Source organism: Phocoena phocoena, chromosome 9 (genome assembly GCF_963924675.1).
Source record: "Phocoena phocoena chromosome 9, mPhoPho1.1, whole genome shotgun sequence".
In the NCBI taxonomy this organism is placed as follows: domain Eukaryota; kingdom Metazoa; phylum Chordata; class Mammalia; order Artiodactyla; family Phocoenidae; genus Phocoena; species Phocoena phocoena.
In genome coordinates this window covers 85,603,515-85,625,269 of record NC_089227.1, presented here as the reverse complement: position 1 = coordinate 85,625,269, position 21,755 = coordinate 85,603,515, and the positions used below count along the sequence as shown (strand labels likewise).

At 43.2% G+C, this 21,755-nt stretch overlaps 1 protein-coding gene across 4 annotated transcripts in view; it reads left to right on the top strand.

Annotated features, from left to right (window-relative positions):
- Nucleotides 1–21,755, top strand: part of PLXNA4 (plexin A4) — a 371,857-nt gene that overhangs the window by 194,883 nt on the left and 155,219 nt on the right. The gene's annotated exons all lie outside the window — the stretch shown is intronic.

The following is a 21,755-nucleotide window of genomic DNA, read 5'->3' as shown; positions in this document are numbered from 1 at the left end:
GAGGGGGAGCCATATAGGGCTGGCTGCATTTGGTCTTAGAAAGAGGACTGGTGGTCCTTCGGAGACAGGACATCAAAAAGATGTAAGCTTGGGAGAGTCTCTGAGGACCCTGGGACGCTTTGATCTTTTCCCATTGTTATTGCAACTCACGCATTCATTTGTTAATTTACTAAACATCTATTAAGCAACTCTGGTGTTCACAGAGCTGTTGGAGACTGGGGGCCGTGCTCGGCTACAATATCACCATCATCACATTATTTCACCTCCATCTTCATACTAACTCACTAAATACAACTGAGTACTAACTAGGCACAACTAACAGTCATATGCATTACTTACTTCCAACATACCAGGCACTTTAGTAAGAGCATCTCATAATCCACCTGATGAAATCCTGACAGCATCCTTGAGCTCGGAATTCTGAGCCCCATATTTCAGCTGAGGATATTAAGCAGGTCTTGAAAATTCTGCCTGAAGTTGCAAATGCTAATAATGGGCAGAATCGGGACGCCAGCTTGGCTGGCTGCACGGCCCGATGCTTAAACACGATGCCGCAGACCTGCCCTCAAGATGCCGACACTCTCACGGCTGAGAGGAACACACACAAAGCATGAGAACAAAGAAGGATAGGCTTCCACATGAGCCAGAGCACAAGACAGCCTTAAGTGGCTACACACGTGTGTATAGGAGGCCATCAGAGTGGGGCAGGTATTGTGGAGAAAGCCTTTGGAGGAGTGTCCTGGACCAGATTCAGAGAGATGGATGCACGTGAGTTGGTTGAAAGGAAGCAGAGAGGAAACAGGGAAATGGTGTGAACAGGATTGTGAGAAAGGACCAGTTCGATTCTTCGAGGAAACAGGAGCGCACCAGGGCTGGCAAGAAATGCAAGGCTGTGTGGAGGAATGAGAGGGATGCTACACCTACTAGCGCTTTGGGTGGTCAGTGACCTAGTAGTTGCTAGGTGATGAGGAAGAAGATGAAGAGCTGTTCCTGCAGTGCGGGGGCTGAGAGGAGGCCTGGGGGGCAGAGTTTGGCTCCGCTCTAGGGCGAAAGTGACAATATGCAAAGGACAGTTGGAAGATGGAAGCAACTGGGGTTAGGAGAGAAAGTAGCTAGGGGACCACGGTCTTGGTCCGCAGATGAGAGGTGGGCTGGGACTTAGCAACTGGAGGAATGGGGCATGTGGTGACCAGTAAAGTTTGGGATGTGAAGGAGTGGGGGAGGTGCAGCTACTTCTGAGCCCAGGAGAAAACCTAGACAAAGCCCACTTTCCTCATTCGGTCAGCACATAATTATTGAGTCTTTACTCTGGGCCACGCTCTGTGCTAGAAGCCCCCATCCCCTGAGCTAGGACCTGACCAGTTAGGACTCCTGAAGCTCCTGTAACAGCTCATGTGAGAGTTCATCCGTCTCCAGGCTTCACTCCTCTTCCAGTTTCTTTGGGCGCTCCAGCTGGACAGGGGTTTTCTCCTGGTTCCAGTACAGCTGCATTGAGCAGCTGCTGGATCCCACTCTGGAGGAGGCTCAATTTCCAGGAGATAAATGCTGACTGCCCCTTGCAGTCATGATACACCTCTGTTCATTAACCCATTGGTGACGGCAACACTTGTGAGGACACGAAAGAGAGGACGTAGCCTCCCCCGCATTTGGCAGGAGGACACACCGAGCCTAGGGAATATGGCGGGTGGCAGGGTGAAGAGCGACTCGTCAAAGTCGTGGAAGAGGCAGTAGGGGAGTGTGCACAAGGAATCCGGGGTCTGAGACTCTGTCCCCATGCCATGTAGGGCCACTGCCTCATCTTTAGGAAATGGGCCCTGCTTCTCCTCAGCATCCCGCCAGCCCTGACTCCACTTCTGCCCTTGATGGGGCCTCAGAGACACCTTTCCTCGCCGTGAGCCAGGCTGTGATACCCCAATTCCCCTCCTGTGGCATGCCCAAACCATACGCAGGAAGCTGCTTTCATCTTTCTCTGTAAAGTTGCCAGCTTTCTGAATCATGCCCAAGTTGAGCCAGGCTCAGGGTTTCCGGACAGTTCCTCCAGCTTCAGGCATCCGTGTGACGGTCTCTGGACCACGTTGGAGGGACGTCCATCCTAGCGCTCCGTCATGGGCACAAACCCTTTTCGGCCCGGTTTCCTCTGTCCGGCGATGCCCATTTTCTAGTCTGCTCAGATGGTCCCAAGCTGAGCCCTTGGGCCCCTTCTCTCTTTCCAGCCCTTAGATGACCTTGCCACAATCTGGGAGGCCTCTGTGGGCCATGTCCTCCAGCCTCTCTTTCTATAGCACGTAAGGTTGCTGCTCCCCTTGGGGAGGGGTGGAGATCATGGGGATTGATTGACTAGAATTGGCTTCATAGCAATCAATGCGCTTACTGAAACTTGCTGAACATTTAGTGAAACATGACTATTACCCCCTCACTCTGCTAAGTATTTTTTATGCTTGGGACATGATCAGACTTCCACAGCAACAACCAAGTATTATTATTAGTTCTGTTTTTCTTCTGAGGAAAGCAAACTCAGAAAAGCTTGGTAGGTTGCCTAAGGCCACGCAGTTTCCAAGTGCCAAGCTGGGATTCACACCGTCTGCCCGTGAGCTTACCCTCTCACTCTCTGCCTGCACACAGCATCTCAAGGGCCAGGGGACTCTGGTCTTCTGGAACACAGAATGAGCAGATGTGTGTAAAACATGTGGCAATGAGTGGAAGGCATAGATCAACTGTCTCTTCAAGGGTACTTGTTTTTCTAGCAGTGGGAGCATTCTGCCTGAGCTCCTTTGTGGCTAGATGCACATAGGTAAAAGCCATCCAAGATTTGGGGGTGCCAGCAACTCTAGGGTCACAATCTGGCCGACCCACCAAGTTTCCAAACTAGTAACCTGTGTGTGCAATTCTCTCCAATGAGACTCATTGGAAAGATGCCACGAGAGAAGCCGATTTTAAATATTTTGTATTTGAAATACGCTGGTTTGAACCTTTTTCTGGTATTGCCTTCATATCAACCATACAGTCTTTCCTTTTTATCTCATCAGCATCTTTTTCTCCTGGAGTTGTATCCTGTTCTTTGTGTCACCACCCAAGCAGGTGGGGGAGGGGTGGAGGCCATTGTCCCTGACTTCTCTGATTTGGACCATACACGGCAAGAAGTCCTACTGGCTACCTAGACAGCATCATTCGGTTTTGTGCATGTAACGAGAGACCCAAAGGGACCTGTTGTCCTGACAGTGTTTGGTAACATGGTGCGGATTTCATACGCATGCAGGGCCTGTCTAATTAATTACTGTTTACACTCTTGCAGTTCTCTTTGCAAGCTCTTTCTCCTGGCTGGAATCAGGAAATCAAAACAAAGCGCCCTCACTATGCTATTCTGGGGCCGCTTAAGCAGGGTGAACGCAGAAGCAGGGGCTCTGCCCACATTCCAAACCCTGGGAGTCAAGGCAGGGAGGCCAGGCTGCGGCGTGTGGCAGGGTCCACTTTGCTGGTGGAATGGGCACCGTGGGCCCCTCAGGTCTCGGTTAGACGGTTCCAGCTCCTCTCCTGCTGCTGAACCTTCCAGTGAGAACATCCCCAACTGTTTGGTTCCTTTGTCATAAGATAAGGAAGAAATCTGCATCCTGGGGACGGATGAAGACGTTGATGAGTAGTTTGAGCATTTCCATGCACTCATTTATTCAACAAGTACTTATTGAGAACCTACTATGAGACGTGGTTCAGGGGTTTGGGTGACATCAGTGAACACAAGAGATAAAGATTTCTTCTCAGGGAGACCTTCAAGATGGTGGAGGAGTAAGACGTGGAGATCACCTTCCTCCCCGCAGATACATCAGAAATACATCTGCATGTGGAACAACTCCTACAGAACACCTACTGAATGCTGGCAGAAGACCTCAGACTTCCCAAAATGCAAGAAACTCCCCCCGTACCTGGGTAGGGCAAAACATAAAAGAAAAAACAGACAAAAGAACAGGGATAGGACTTGCACTTCTGGGGGGGACCTGTGAAGGAGGAAAAGTTTCCACACACTAGGAAGCCCCTTCGCTGGTGGAGACAGGGTGGTAGGTGGGGTCGGGGGGGGAAGCCTACCAGACACCTCCCAGCTCCACGTAATATCAAATGGCAAAAGGTCTCCCAGAGATCTCCATCTCAACGCTAAGACCCAGCTCCACTCAATGACCAGCAAGCTACAGTGCTGGACACCCTATGCCAAACAACTAAAATGCAGGAATACAACCCCACCTATTAGCAGACAGACTGCCTAAAATCATAATAAGGTCACAGACACCCCAAAACACACTACCGGACGTGGTCCTGCCCACCAGAAAGACAAGGTCCAGCCTCATCCACCAGAACACAGGCACCAGTCCCCTCCACCAGGAAGCCTACACAACCCCCTGAACCAACCTTACCCCCTGGGGGCAGACACCAAAAACAATGGGAACTATGAACCTGCAGCCTGCAAAATGGAGACCCCAAACACAGTAGGTTAAGCAAAATGAGAAGACAGAGAAACACACAGCAGATGAACGAGAAAGGTAAAAACCCACCAGACCAAACAAATGAAGAGGAAATAGGCAGTCTACCTGAAAAAGAATTCAGAATAATGATAGTAAAGATGATCCAAAATCTTGGAAATAGAATGGAGGAAATAAAAGAAACGTTTCACAAGGACCCAGAAGAACTAAACAGCAAACAAACAATGATGAACCACATGATAAATGAAATTAAAAATTCTCTAGAAGGAATCAATATCAGAATAACTGAGGCAGAAGAATGGATAAGTGACCAGGAAGATAAAGTAGTAGAAATAACTACCACAGAGCAGAATAAAGAAAAAAGAATGAAAAGAATTGAGGACAATCTCAGAGACCTCTGGGACAACATTAAATGCACCAACATTCAAATTATAGGGGTCCCAGAAGAAGAAGAAAGAGAAAAGGGGACTGAGAAAATATTTGAAGAGATTATAGTTGAAAACTTCCCTAATATGGGGAAGGAAAGAGTCAATCAAGTCCAGGAAGCACAGAGAGTCCCATACAGGGTAAATCCAAGGAGAAACATGCCAAGACACATATTAATCAAATGATCAAAAAATAAATACAAAGAAAAGATATTAAAAGCAGCAAGGGAAAAGCAACCAATAATATACAATGGAATCCCCATAAGGTTAACAGCTGATCTTTCAGCAGAAACTCTGCAAGACAGAAGGGAGTGGCAGGACCTATTTAAAGTGATGAAAGGGAAAAACCTACAACCAAGATTACTCTACCCAGCAAGGATCTCATTCAGATTCAATGGAGAAATTGAAACCTTTACAGATAAGCAAAAGCTAAGAGAAGTCAGCACCACCAAACCAGCTCTACAACAAATGCTAAAGGAACTTCTCTAGGCAGGAAACACAAGAGAAGGAAAAGAACTACAATAACAAACCCCAAACAATTAAGAAAATGGTAATAGGAATATACATATCGATAACTACCTTAAATGTAAATGGATTAAATGCTCCCACTAAAAGACATAGACTGGCTGAATGGATACCAAAAAAAGACCCATATATATCCTGTCTATAAGAGACCCACTGCAGACCTAGGGACACATACAGACTGAAAGTGAGGGGATGGAAAAAGATATTCCATGCAAATGGAAATCAAAAGAAAGCTGGAGTAGCAATTCTCATATCAGACAAAATAGACTTTAAAATAAAGACTATTACAAGACACAAAGAAGGACACTACATAATGATCAAGGAATTGATCCAAGAAGAAGATATAACAACTGTAAATATTTAAGCACCCAACATAAGAGCACCTCAATACATAAGGCAAATGCTAACAGCCATAAAAGGGGAAATCGACAGTAACACAGTCATATTAGGGGACTTTAAGACCCCACTTTCACCAATGGACAGATCAACCATAATGAAAATAAATGAAGCACAAGCTTTAAATGATACATTAAGCAAGAGGGACTTAACTGATATTTATAGGACATTCCATCCAAAAACAGTATATTACACTTTCTTCACAAGTACTCATGGAACATTCTCCAGGATAAATCGTATCTTGGGTCACAAATCAAGACTTGCTAAATTTAAGAAAATTGAAATCACATCAAGTATCTTTTCTGACCACAACGCTATGAGAGTAGATACCAATTACAGGGAAAAATCTGTAAAGAATACAAACTCATGGAGGCTAAACAATACACTACTAAATAATCAAGAGATCACTGAAGAAATCAAAAAATACCTAGAAACAAATGACAAGGAAAACACGACAACCCAAAACCTATGGGATGCAGCAAAAGCAGTTCTAAGAGGGAAGTTTATAACAATACAATCCTACCTCAAGAAACAAGAAAAATCTCAAATAAACCTTAACAACTAAAGCAAATAGAGAAAGAAGAACAACAAAAAAAAAGTTAGCAGAAGGAAAGAAATCATAAAGATCAGGTCAGAAATAAATGAAATAGAAATGATAGCAAAGATCAATAAAACTAAAAGCTGGTTCTTTGAGAAGATAAGCACAATTGATAAACCATTAGCCAGACTCATCAAGAAAAAAAGGGAAAAGTCTCAAATCAACAGAATTAGAAATGAAAAAGGAGAAGTAACAACTGACACTGCAGATATACAAAGGATCATGAGAGATTACTACAAGCAACTACATGCCAATAAAATAGACAACCTGGAAGAAATGGGCAAGTTCTTAGAAAAACACAACCTTCCGAGACTGAACCAGGAAGAAGTAGAAGATATAAACAGAGCAATCACGAGCACTGGAATTGAAACTGTGATTAAAAGTCTGCCAACAAACAAAAGCCCAGGACCAGATGGCTCCACAGGCGAATTCTATCAAACATTTAAAGAAGAGCTAACACCTATCCTTCTCAAACTCTTCCAAAATATAGCAGAGGGAGGAACACTCCCAAACTCCTTCTACAAGGTCACCATCACCCTGATACCAAAACCAGACAAAGATGTCACAAAGAGAGAAAACTGCAGCCCAATATCACTGATGAACATAGAAGCAAAAATCCTCAACAAAATACTAGCAAACAGAATCCAATAGCACAGTAAAAGGATCATACACCATGATCAAGTTGGGTTTATCCCAGGAATGCAAGGATTCTTCAATATACGCAAATCAATCAATGTGATAAATCATATTAACAAATTGAAGGATAAAAACCATATGATCTTCTCAGGAGATGCAAAAAAAGCTTTTGACAAAATTCAACACTCATTTATGATAAAACCCTTCAGAAAATAGGCATAGAGGGAACTTACCTCAATATAATGAAAGCCATATATGACAAACCTACAGCCCACTTCATTCTCAAAGGTGAAAAACTGAAACCATTTCCTCTAAGCTCAGGAACAATACAAGGTTGTCCACTCTCACCACTATTATTCAACATACATTTGGAAGTTTTAGCCACAGCAATCAGAGAAGAAAAGGAAATAAAAGGAACCCAAATCGGAAAAGAAGTAAAACTGTCACTGTTTGCAGATGACATGATACTATACATAGAAAATCCTAAAGATGCTACCAGAAAACTACAAGAGCTAATCAATGAATCTGTTAAAGTAGCAGTATACAAAATTAATGCATAGAAATCTCTTGCATTCCTATACACTAATGATGAAAAATCTGAAAGAGAAATTAAGGAAACACTCCCATTTACCATTGCAACAAAAAGAATAAAATACCTAGGAATAAACCTACCTAAGGAGACAAAAGATATGTACGCAGAAAACTATAAGACACTGGTGAAAGAAATTAAAGATGATATAAACAGATGGATAGATATACTATGTTCTTGGATTGGAAGAATCAACATTGTGAAAATGAGTATACTACCCAAAGCAATCTACAGATTCAATGCAATCCCTATCAAACTACCAATGGCATTTTTCACAGAAGTAGAACAAAAAATTTCACAATTTGTATGGAAACACAGAAGACCCTGAAGAGCCAAAGCAATCTTGAGAACGAAAAACAGAGCTGGAGGAATCAGGCTCCCTGACTTCAGACTATACTACAAAGCTACAGTAATCAAGACAGTATGGTACTGGCACAGAAACAGAAATATAGATCAATGGAACATGATAGAAAGCTCAGAGATAAACCCACACACATATGGTCACCTTATTTTTGATAAAGGAGGCAAGAATAAACAATGGAGAAAAGACAGCCACTTCAATAAGTGGTGCTGGGAAAACTAGACAGCTACATGTAAAAGAATGAAATTAGGACACTCACTAACACCATACACAAAAATAGACTCAAAATGGATTAAAGACCTTAATGTAAGGCCAGACAGTATAAAACTCTCAGAGAAAAACATAGACAGAGCACTCTATGACATAAATCACAGCAAGATCCTTTTTGACCCACCTCCTAGAGAAATGGAAATAAAAACAAAAACAAACAAATGGGACCTAGTGAAACTTAAAAGCTTTTGCACAGCAAAGGAAACCATAAATAAGATGAAAAGACAACCCTCAGAATGGGAGAAAATATTTGCAGATGAAGCAACTGACAAAGGATTAATCTCTAAACTATACAAGCAGCTCATGCAGCTCAATTCCAAAAAAACAAACAACCCAATCCAAAAATGGGCAGAGGACCTAAATAGACATTTTTCCAAAGAAGATACACACATTGTCAACAAACACATGAAAGGATGCTCAACATCACTAATCATTAGAGAATGAAAATCAAAACTACAATGAGGTATCACCTCACACCGGTCAGAATGGCCATCATTGAAAAATGTACAAAGAATAAGTGCTGGAGAGGGTGTGGAGAAAAGGGAACCCTCTTGCACTGTTGCTGGGAATGTAAACTGATACAGCCACTATGGAAAACAGTATGGAGGTTCCTTAAAATCTAAAAATAGAACTACCATACGACCCAGCAATCCCACTACTGGGCATATACCGTGAGAAAACCATAATTCAAAAAGACTCATGTACCACAATGTTCATTGCAGCACTATTTACAATAGCCAGGACATGGAAGCAACCTAAGTGTCTAACGACAGATGAATGGATAAATAAGATGTGGCCCATATATACAATGGAATATTACTCAGCCATAAAAAGAAACAAAATTGAGTTATTTGTAGCGAGGTGGATGGGTTTAGAGACTGTCATACAGAGTGAAGTAAGTCAGAAAGAGAAAAACAAACACCGTATGTTAACACACATACATGGAATCTAAAAAAACCAACAAAAAAATGGTTCTGAAGAACCTAGGGGCAGGACAGGAATAAAGACGCAGACGTAGAGAATGGACTTGAGGACACAGGGAGGGGGAATGGAAAGCTTGGACAAAGTGAGAGAGTGGCATGGACATATATACACTACAAAATATAAAATAGATAGCTAGTGGGAAGCAGCCACGTAGCACAGAGAGATCAGCTCAGTTATTGTGACCACCTAGAGGGGTGGGGTAGGGAGAGTGGGAGGGAGTCGCAAGAGGGAGGAGATATGGGGATATATGCATATGTATAGCTGATTCCCTTTGTTATAAAGCAGAAACTAACACACCATTGTAAAGTAATTATACTCCAATAGAGATGTTAAAAAAAAAAGATTTCTGCTTTGTGGAGTTTACATTCTAGCAATGGAGATAAATAATAAGCATAATAAAGGAATAAATTATATAGTATGTGAAACGGTGACAAGTGCTGTGCAAAAAAGGGAAAGTAGAGCAGGGGAAGGAGATTGGAATAGCCGTAGGATAGGGAGAGGCGTGTTTTAAAAAATGAAAGCACTGGACACTACTGTACAGCACAGGGAACTCCATCAATATTCTGTAATAACCTACATGGGAAAAGAATCTGAAAAAGAATGGATCTATGTATATGTGTGACTGAATCACTTTGCTGTACACCTGAAACTAACACAACATTGTAAATCAACTATACTCTAATATAAAATTAAAAATTAAAAAAAAATCAACATGCCACTCAAAAAAAACCAAACAAACCCGAAAGCACTGGGGACAATTCAAGTGACAGTATGAGTGAAGTTTTGTTTCAGATGTCCTTGGTTGGGGGTTATAGGAATATTGACAGCAAGTGAGCGCTTGGGGCTGAGGAGCTGCCCTTGGCAGGGGATGGACTTGCAGCCCCTGGGAGTCTGGCAGGAACTCAGAGGTCATCCCAGCCACCATCCTGAGAGCCCGGTGGTGAGCCCTGAGCCACCGCCCTCTTCTGCAGGGACACGGAGACTATAAAGGGGCCCCTTGCCCTAAGGAGAAGTAACCCCACCACCAGCAAGTTGCCAAGATACTCACACCTCGTACTTGCGTCTGTTTCCCTTCTGGCCTGCCACACCCTTCTGATTCCTCCCCATCTATCGCGTTGTTGTGGAATTATAAGTGGAAAGTTCTAGAGGCCGTGTTTGAGTGGAGACGTGACCTCATCTTCACAGACAGAGAGAGGATGTGTATGTTTATACCTGTGAGTGTATCTGTATGTCTAAAGGTCCCAACTGTGGCAGCTCAGGCCCAGAGTGAGTTTCTCAAGTCATTCATTCATTCAACCAAGGAACTAGACCTACTATGCACCTGATGCGGGCGCTCTACCGTGTGCTCATTCCTCCTGTCACCTGCTTTCCAGCCTGCGTGGCAAGATGTGTGACAGTGTCGAGGGTTGCACCACTTTGAGCCTCTGGGGGTCAACTGCATAAACCGCATAAACAAGACCAAAAGCTTTGTTATTTTTCCCTTCTGAGAGACCCCACAGCCCTGTATGTGCAGAGAAGGAGATCCTGGTCACTCATTTCCCACCGCGGGTCCTCACGGCTGTTCTGTTTCTGCCTCTGCGGGAGACAGGTCAAGGCCGGGACACCTAAGAGAGCCGAAGTCGTGTCTTGAGGCTTCTGAGGGGAGAAGCAGACCCCCTGGTTCACATGCCTCTGTGTTGGAGGTGTGAGGGTCCAGGTGGAGAATTCAGAGGGTCCTGGGACACTGGTCTCCGGGTTTTATCCACTCTCACCCTGCCCCTCTAGTCCCTGCCAGGTGAGACCCCACCCTCTGGGCCTTACCCAGCTATTTGGCCAGTGTGGACCTTGACCAGGGAATTTGGGGAGGATGTGAAACGAGAGAGGAAAGGGGAAGCCGGGGGTGGCCTGCATCTTTAAAGATGAATAGCACTGTTTGCTCATTAGGGAGATTATTTCAAGCAAGACGGCAGCCAGAACGCTCTAGTGCAAGCATCTGCCTGCTACTGGGAGATGATATTTATTGTTCAGTCCTTCAATGGACGTAAATAAACAGCCCGGCCCAGATAATGTTCCAATAAACAAACAGGCAGCTGCCAGGCGCTCCCCGGATGGCTGACCTTTGAGGAGGCCACCCTGCTGATGTTTTAATAGCAGTCTGCCTGGTAGCGTAGACGCTCACCGTGCCAGGGATGGAGAGGTGGCCGTGCTGCCTGGTGGATAGGCTGGAGGGAGAGGGGAACCTAGGATTATCCTGGGCTGGAGACGGAGCAGCTGGGGAGGGCAGGTGAGGAGCCTGTGTGTGCCCTCGGGCACACGTGCCTGCTCCAGGGAAGCTGTGTGGAGGGGATGCACGCTGTGATGGAGGGGCCCACGTGGTCCAGGCAGGACTGATGCTCGGTTGTTATGTCCTAGCGTGGCCTCAACAGTTGTTGCTTTTCTCATTTTTGTTGAGGTATAATTAACAAATAACAATTGTATATATTTGAGGCATATGACTTGATGTTGTGATATACATCTACATTGTGAGATAGCCACCGCAGTCAAGCTGATTGACATATCCATGGTCTCACATAGTTAGTATTTTCTTTCCTGTGTGTGTGACGAGAATATTTAAGATCTACCCTCTTAACAGGTCTCAGGTATACAGTAGAATATCTTTGACATTGTTAACATTGCCGTACATTAGATTTCCAGAACTTGTTCATCCTTCATAACTGAAACTTTGTACCTGTTGGCATCTCCCCACTCTGTCCTCCCCCGTTCCTGCAACCACCGTTCTACTGTTTCCATGAGTTTGACTATTTTAGATCCCACGTATAAGTGAGGTCACGTGGTATTTGTGTCTGCCTTAGTTCACTCAGCATGTTGTCCTCCAAGTTCATCCATGTTGTCGCAAATGGCAGGATTTCCTTTTTTTTTTTTTTTTTTTTTTTTTTTGCAGTACGTGGGCCTCTCACTGTTGTGGCCTCTCCCGTTGCAGAGCACAGACTCTGGACACGCAGGCTCAGCGGCCATGGCTCACGGGCCCAGCCGCTCCACGGCCTGTGGGATCCTCCCGGACCGGGGCACGAACCCGTGTCCCCTGCATCGGCAGGCAGACTCTAAACCACTGTGCCACCAGGGAAGCCCTTCCTTCTCTTTTTAACGTTGAATAATATTCCATTGTATTCATCTATGTATGTAGATGTAGTATATACCTTTTACACTCTATGTGATATGAGTCACATTTTCTTTATCCATTCAGTCGTCAACAGACATTTAGGTTGTTTCCAAGTCTTGGCTTGGAAACAACTCACCAGTTGTTAAAACTTGAAATAATTCCCATCTGGGTCCCGCCTTCACCCCCAGCAGTATTACTTGGTGCAGCTGGGAGCCTTTAAGACCACCTGACCCCACAGCAACTCCTCTGATTGGTTGGTCCTCTCCCTCTAGCGGTTGTTAAATGTTTTTATTTATTTTTTATTTTTTTATATTTTTGCAGTACGCGGGCCTCTCACTGTTGTGGCCTCTCCCGTTGCGGAGCAACAGGCTCCGGATGCGCAGGCTCAGCGGCCATGGCTTACGGGCCCAGCCGCTCCGCAGCATGTGGGATCTTCCCGGACCGGGGCACAAACCCGTGCCCCCTGTGTCAGCAGGTGGACTCTCAACCACTGCGCCACCAAGGAAGCCCTGTTAAATGTTTTGACTATCACCCAGGATGCAGGGGGTTCCTGCCACACAAGACGTGTGCCCCCGGAACCTGTAGCCTGGGTGAGGAAACAGTAGGCATGATTGTGTCCAATGAGCCTGCTGAGGCCTAACCTAGAGCAGCCTGGGCCCACACAGCTTGCTTGGGCCGATGGGGACCCTCCAGCTAGCTGGAGCTTACCGCCTGTGAGCTCCAGAAAAGTGAAGACAATGGGGCATGCTCGTTATGGTATAAATTGAAGGTTCTGGGAGACACAGAGTATTGTGCAGGGCAGGGAAGCGGGCAAGATCTCCACTAAGGGCACCTGCCGGAGGATAGTCACCAAGCCAACTTTTTATTATCAGCAGGGTCACTTGGTGGGTGCAGAATCGGAACACAGGGATGAGAATAGTCTAGAAATTAGAAATGTGCTGTCCAGTACAGTAGCCATTGGCTACACATGGCTATGAAGCACCCGAAATGTGGCTGGTCCAAATTGAGTTTTGCTGTCAGTGTGAAATACACATCAGGTTTCAAAGATATAGTAGGGAAAAACACATGTAAACTATCTCATTAACAGTTTTTATACTGTATACCTGTTCAATTGAAACTATTTTGGGGGGGCACATTGAGTTAGTAAAAATAGATTATCAAAATTAATTTTACCTTTTTCTTTTTTAATGTAACCAACCACTACTAGAATTTTTTTTTTTTTTTTTTTTTTACGGTACGCAGGCCTCTCCTCTCCCCTTGCGGAGCACAGTCTCCGGACGCGCAGGCTCAGCGGCCATGGTTCACGGGCGCAGCCGCTCGGCGGCATGTGGGATCCTCCCGGACCAGGGCACGAACCCGTGTCCCCTGCATCGGCAGGCGGACTCTCAACCACTGCTCCACCAGGGAAGCCCACTACTAGAAATTTTGTAATTGCCCATGTGGCCCACATTTCTGTCTGGCCTTATATTTCTGCTGTCCAGTGCTGTCTAGAAGGACATTTCACTGGGCCTGTGGTGAGGCCTGAAGGGTGAGGCGTCCCTTCAGCCCTCAGAGAACACATTTGTACTGTCTCCTCAGGACAGTGCTCCATGAAGATGACCAAGTTTTCCCCTCTGACCCCCTTTTTCATATTTTCCCTATTGCCTCCACCTGCCAGCATATCTTTATAAAATCTGTTATTGCCACTCATATTACTACTTAAGATCAGTCTTCCTACTGACTGAAGACATTTTGTCTCTGAAGGAGGTGTTTGAAAAAATCTGACATTACCCACTATGTGTATTATTAGTCAAACACTCATAGATGGTGGTGCCATGAGGTAGCCCTTTTATTCTGTGACATACACATGCTCCCTTGAGCCTTGCTCGGGGCTGGGCTGATTCCTGGTTACACTGCAATCAGTTGGCCAGATCTCCCGGGAAGAAGGAAAAGAGGCCTTTGAACACGTCTCTGCTATAGCATTTGCTGTTTGACTTTATTTGTGTGAAATCTGAACCCATCAGGAAAATGGCCTCCCAGAGGGCAGGGCTGAGACTCACTGTTCTTCTCCAGAGGCTGGCTCGGAGCCTAGTCTGGGCATTACATAAATGCACAGTAGATGATGAATTGAGTGTGGACTGTCACTCTGTCAAGGGACACACAAGGTGAGGATGTGGGTTCCTCCTTGGTGTCGGCCTCAGAGTATGACATCTTCTAAACACGCAAATTTACATTAGTGGCTTCTTTATATTTTCTACCTTAAAAAAAAATCAATGTCTATTTTCACTATTTCTCACTGCGTAGTTGATCCACAAGTATCATCTATGCTGCATAAAATAATAAATCTTATTTGTCTTAATGTGTATGATAATGCGTCTTGTTTGTTCTAAGCTGTCACCTCCCAAGCCTCAGGGTGGCCCCTGTGATAGTGATTGAACGACAGCCACTGGCCACTGTGTCTCCTTTCGTCTCAACTGGTCTTCGTGGCCTGGGGGGATCTTTCCTAGGCTGTCCTTGAGTTGCAGGCATCTGGATTGTTCTAACTTATCAGGGGAGAACTGACTGTGATTTTCTGTGTACAGGTGAACTTGGCCAGGAGAATGGCTTCTGTTTGCCTCTTTGCCCCTGGAATCCCATTTGAAAGCTGCCTGATATTTTGTCGGCCTTTTTTGGCTGCCGTGGAGTATTGGCAGCAGTGAATGATGACAACTGAGCTCTTCTTTTTTGATCCTGCCTCTTACCTTGATCAGCTCAGAGTCCATCATCTGATTGGTAGAATGTGGGGTGTTTTAGACAGAGGGAGTTGATCATTTATGTAGTAACTACTTACTTTTCCCATCTGTAGTGAGGTACAATTGACAAATAAAAATTGTATATATTTAAGGTGTACAACTTGATGTTCTGATATATTATATATTGTGAAATAACCACTACAATCAAGATAATTCACATATCCATCACCTCACATAGTTGCCATTTTCATTCTTTGTGTGTGTGTGTGTGTGACAGGAACACTTAGAATCTACCCTATTAGCAAATTTAAACTATACAGTACTGTATCATCATAGTCACATTGTCGTACATTAGGTCTCTAGAACATATTCATCTAATAACTGAAACTTTGTATCCCTTGACCAACATCTCCCCATTTTCCCCTCCCCGCAGCCCCTGGAAACTGCCATTCTACTCTCTGCTTCTAGGAGTTGGACTATTTTGGATTCCACATATAAGTGAGATCATGTAATATTTGTCTTTCTGTGTCTGTCTTAATTCACGTTGCATAATGTTCTCCAGATTCATCCATGTTGTTGAAAATAGCAGGATTTGTTTCTTTTTTAAGGCTTAATTATATACATATAATCACATTCTTTTATCCATTCATCCACTGATAGATATTTAGGTTGTTTCCATGTCTTGGCTATTGTAAATAATGCTGTAATGGAGATGGGAGTGCAGATATCTCTTTGAGATACTGATTTTGTTTCCTTTGGGTATATACCCAGGAGCAGAATTGCTGGATCATATGGCAGTTCTAGTTTTAGTTATTTGAGAAACAACCCTACTGTTTTCCTTAGTGGCTGTACCAATTTACACACCCCCAAGAGTGTACAGCCTTTCCCTTTTCTCCATCCCCTCGCCGACATTTGTCAGTAACTAATTATTGAGCACCAACCGTGTCTTGGGTACTGTGCCAGGCATTGGGGCTGTAGCACTGAATGCAACAGGCATGGTCTCTGCCAACATGAGACTTGAAGTCCCAGGTCTATTTGCCCAAATACAGCTCCTTCCCCGACCCTCAGTCCCTGCAGAGGATGCGCCGTCTTTCTGTAGTTCATTTCCATCATTGGCCTTCTTGCTATTCCAAAGAGCTTAGGATCAGCTGTAATGTCCTTGCTCCTTGCTCCAGACCCATTTATAAAAAGTATTAAGGAGGACCTTCAAGATGGGACAGGAATAAGACGTGGAGGTCACCTTCCTCCCCACAAATAGATCAAAAATACATCTACATGTGGAACAACTACAGAACACCTACTGAACACTGGCAGAAGACCTCAAACTTCCCAAAAGGCAAGAAACTCCCCATTTCCTGGCCGTGTGGCTGACAGGGTCTTGGTATTCCAGGCAGGTGTCAGGCCTGAGCGTCTGAGGTGGGAGAGCCGAGTTCAGGACACTGGACCACCAGAGACCTCCTGGCCCCACGTAATATCAATAGCTGAGAGCTCTCCCAGAGATCTCTGTCTCAATGCTAAGACCCAGCTCCACTCAACGAACAGCAAACTACAGTGCTGGACACCCTATGCCAAACAACTAAAAGGCAGGAACACAACCCCACCCATTAGCAGAGAGGCTGCCTAAAATCATAATAACGCCACAGACACCCCAAAACACACCACCAGACGTGGACCTGCCCACCAGAAAGACAAGATCCAGCCTCATCCACCAGAACACAGGCACTAGTCCCCTCCACCAGGAAGCCTACACAACCCCCTGAACCAACCTTACCCACTGGGGGCAGACACAAAAACAATGGGAACTACAAACCTGCAGCCTGCGAAAAGGAGACCCCAAACACAGGAAGTTAAGCAAAATGAGAAGATAGAGCAACACACAGCAGATGAAGGAGCAAGATAAAACCCACCAGACCTAACAAATGAAGAGGAAATAGGCAGTCTACCTGAAAAAGAATTCAGAATAATGATAGTAAAGATGATCCAAAATCTTGGAAATAGAATAGACAAAATGCAAGAAACATTTAACAAGGACCTAGAAGAACTAAAGAGCAAACAAACAATGATGAACAACACAATAAATAAAATTTAAAATTCTCTAGAAGGCACCAATAGCAGAATAACTGAGGCAGAAGAATGGATAAGAGACCGGGAAGATAAAATAGTGGAAATAACTACCGCAGAGCAGAATAAAGAAAAAAGAATGAAAAGAAGTGAGGACAATCTCAGAGACCTCTGGGACAACATTAAATGCAGCAACATTCGAATTATATGGGTCCTAGAAAAAGAAGAGAGAAAAAAGGGGACTGAGGAAGTATTTGAAGAGATTATAGTTGAAAACTACCCTAATATGGGGAAGGAAAGAGTCAATCAAGTCCAGGAAGCGCGGAGCCCCATACAGGATAAATCCAAGGAGAAACACGCCGAGACACATATTAATCCAATTATCAAAAATTAAATACAGGGCTTCCCTGGTGGCGCAGTGGTTGAGAATCCACCTGCCGATGCAGCAGACATGGGTTCGTGCCCTGGTCCGGGAAGATCCCACATGTCACGGAGCGGCTGGGCCCGTGAGCCATGGCCGTTGAGCCTGCGCGTCTGGAGCCCGTGCTCCGCAACGGGAGAGGCCACAACAGTGAGAGGCCTGCATAACCGCAAAAAAATAAATAAATAAATAAGCACAAAGAAACAATTTTAAAAGCACCCAGGGAAAAGCAACAAATAACATACAATGGAATCCCCATAAGGTTAACAGCTGATCTTTCAGCAGAAACTCTGCAAGACAGAAGGGAGTGGCAGGACCTATTTAAAGTGATGGAAGGGAAAAACCTACAACCAAGATTACTCTACCCAGCAAAGATCTCATTCAGATTCAGTGGAGAAATTAAAACCTTTACAGATAAGCAAAAGCTAAGAGAAGTCAGCACCACCAAACCAGCTCTACAACAAATGCTAAAGGAACTTCTCTAGGCAGGAAACACAAGAGAAGGAAAAGAACTACAATAACAAACCCCAAACAATTAAGAAAATGGTAATAGGAATATACATATCGATAACTAACTTAAATGTAGATGGGTTAGATGCTCCCACTAAAAGACATAGACAGGCTGAATGGGTACAAAAACAAGAGCTGTATATATGCTGTCTACAAAAGACCCACTTCAGACCTAGGGACACATGCAGACTGAAAGTGAGGGGACTGAAAAAGATATTCCATGCAAATGGAAATCAAAAGAAAGCTGGAGTAGCAATTCTCATATCAGACAAAATAGACTTTAAAATAAAGACTATTACAAGAGGCAAAGAAGGACACTACATAACGATCAAGGGATCAATCCAAGAAGAAGATATAACAACTGTAAATATTTATGCACCCAACATAGGAGCACCTCAATACACAAGGCAAATGCTAACAGCCATAAAAGGGGAAATCGACAGTAACACAGTCATATTAGGGGACTTTAAGACCCCACTTTCACCAATGGACAGATCAACCATAATGAAAATAAATAAGGAAACACAAGCTTTAAATGATACATTAAACTAGATGGACTTAATTGATATTTATAGGACACTCCATCCATAAACAACAGAATACACTTTCTTCTCAAGTGCTCATGGAACATTCTCCAGGATAGATCATAACTTGGGTCTCAAATCAAGACTTAGTAAGTTTAAGAAAATTGAAATCGTATCAGGTATCTTTTCCGACCACAACGCTGAGACTAGATATCAATTATAGGAGAAAAACTGTAAAAAATACAAACACATGGAGGATAAACATATGCTACCTAACAACCAAGAGATCACTGAAGAAATCAAACAATACCTAGAAACAAATGACAATGAAAACATGACAGCCCAAAACCTATGGAATGCAGCAAAAGCAGTTCTAAAAGGGAAGTTTATAGCAATACAATCCTACCTCAAGAAACAAGAAACATCTCAAATAAAAAACCTAACCTTACACCTAAAGCAATTAGAGAAAGAAGAACAAAAAAAAACAAAGTTAGCAGAAGGAAAGAAATCATAAAGATCAGGTCAGAAATAAATGAAAAAGAAATGATAGCAAAGATCAATAAAACTATAAAAGCTGGTTCTTTGAGAAGATAAACACAATTGATAAACCATTAGCCAGACTCATCAAGAAAAAAAGGGAGAAGTCTCAAATCAACAGAACTAGAAATGAAAAAGAAGTAACAACTGACACTGCAGGTATACAAAGGATCATGAGAGATTACTACAAGCAACTATATGCCAAGAAAATGGGCAACCTGAAAGAAATGGAGAAATTCTTAGAAAAGCACAACCTTCTGAGACTGAACCAGGAAGAAATAGAAAATATAAACAGACCAATCACAAGCACTGAAATTGAAACTGTGATTAAAAATCTGCCAACAAACAAAAGCCCAGGACCAGATGGCTTCACAGGTGAATTCTATCAAACATTTAGAGAAAAGCTAACACCTATCCTTCTCAAACTCTTCCAAAATATAGCAGAGAGAAGAACACTCCCAAGCTCATTCTACGAGGCCACCACCACCCTGATACAAAAACCAGACAAAGATGTCACCAAAAAAAGAAAACTACAGGCCAGTATTACTCATGAACATAGACGCAAAAATCCTCAACAAAATACTAGCAAACAGAATCTAACAGCACATTAAAAGGATCATACACCATAATCAAGTGGGGTTTATCCCAGGAATGCAAGGATTCTTCAGTATACACAAATCAATGCGATAAATCATATTAACAAATTGAAGGATAAAAACCATATGATCATCTCAATAGATGCAGAAAAAGCTTTTGACAAAATTCAACACCCATTTATGATAAAAACTCTACAGAAAGTAGACACAGAGGGAAGTTACCACAACATAGTAAAGGCCATATATGACAAACCCACAGACAACATTGTTCTCAATGGTGAAAAACTGAAACCATTTCCACTATGATCAAGAACAAGAGAAGGCTGCACACTCTCACCACTATTATTCAACATCATTTTGGAAGTTTTAGCCACAGCAATCAGAGAAGAAAAAAGAAATAAAAGGACTCCAAATTGGAAAAGAAGAAGTAAAACTGTCACTGTTTGTAGACGACATGATACTATACTTAGAGAATCTTAAAGATGCTACCAGAAAACTACTAGAGCTAATCAGTAAATTTGGTAAAGTAGCAGGATACAAAATTAATGCACAGAAATCTCTTGCATTCCTATACACTAAGGATGAAAAATCTGAAAGGAAATTAAGGAAACACTCCCATTTACCATTGCAACAAAAAGAATAAAATACCTAGGAATAAACCTACCTAAGGAGACAAAAGATATGTATGCAGAAAACTATAAGACACTGGTGAAAGAAATTAAAGATGATATAAACAGATGGATAGATATACTATGTTCTTGGATTGGAAGAATCAACATTGTGAAAATGAGTATACTACCCAAAGCAATCTACAGATTCAATGCAATCCCTATCAAACTACCAATGGCATTTGGTAGTTTGTTCTACCAATGGTAGAACAAAAAATTTCACAATTTGTATGGAAACACAAAAGACCCCGAAGAGCCAAAGCAATCTTGAGAACGAAAAACGGATCTGGAGGAATCAGGCTCCCTGACTTCAGACTATACTACAAAGCTACAGTAATCAAGACAGTATGATACTGGCACAAAAACAGAAATATAGATCAATGGAACAGAATAGAAAGTCCAGAGATAAACCCACACACATATGGTCACCTTATCTTTGATAAAGGAGGCAAGAATATACAATGGAGAAAAGACAGTCTCTTCAGTAAGTGGTGCTGGGGAAACTGGACAGCTACATGTAAAAGAATGAAATTAGGACACTCCTTAACACCATACACAAAAATAAACTCAAAATGGATTAAAGACCTAAATGTAGGGCCAGACACTATAAAACTCTCAGAGGAAAACATAGGCAGAACACTCTATACCATATATCACAGCAAGATCCTTTTTGACCCACCTTCTAGGGAAATGGAAATAAAAGCAAACAAATGGGACCTAATGAAACTTAAAAGCTTTTGCACAGCAAAGGAAACCATAAATAAGATGAAAAGACAACCCTCAGAATGGGAGAAAATATTTGCAAACGAAGCAACTGACAGAGAACTAATCTCCAAAATACACAAGCAGCTCATGCAGCTCAATATCAAAAAAACAAACAACCCAATCCAAAAATGGGCAGAAGACCTAAATAGACATTTCTCCAAAGAAGATATACAGATTGCCAACAAACACATGAAAGCACGCTCAACATCACTAATCATTAGAGAAATGCAAATCAAAACTACAACGAGGTATCACCTCACACCAGTCAGAATAGCCATCATCAAAACATCTACAAAGAATAATTGCTGGAGAGGGTGTGGAGGAAAGGGAACCCTCTTGCGCTGTTGGTGGGAATGTAAATTGATACAGCCACTATGGAGAACAGTATGGAGGTTCCTTAAAAAACTACAAATACAACTACCATATGACTGAGCAATCCCACTACGGGGCATATACCCTGAGAAAACCGTAATTCAAAAAGAGTCAGGTACCACAATGTTCATTGCAGCTCTATTTACAATAGCCATGGAAGGACATGGAAGCAACCTAAGTGTCCATTGACAGATGAATGGA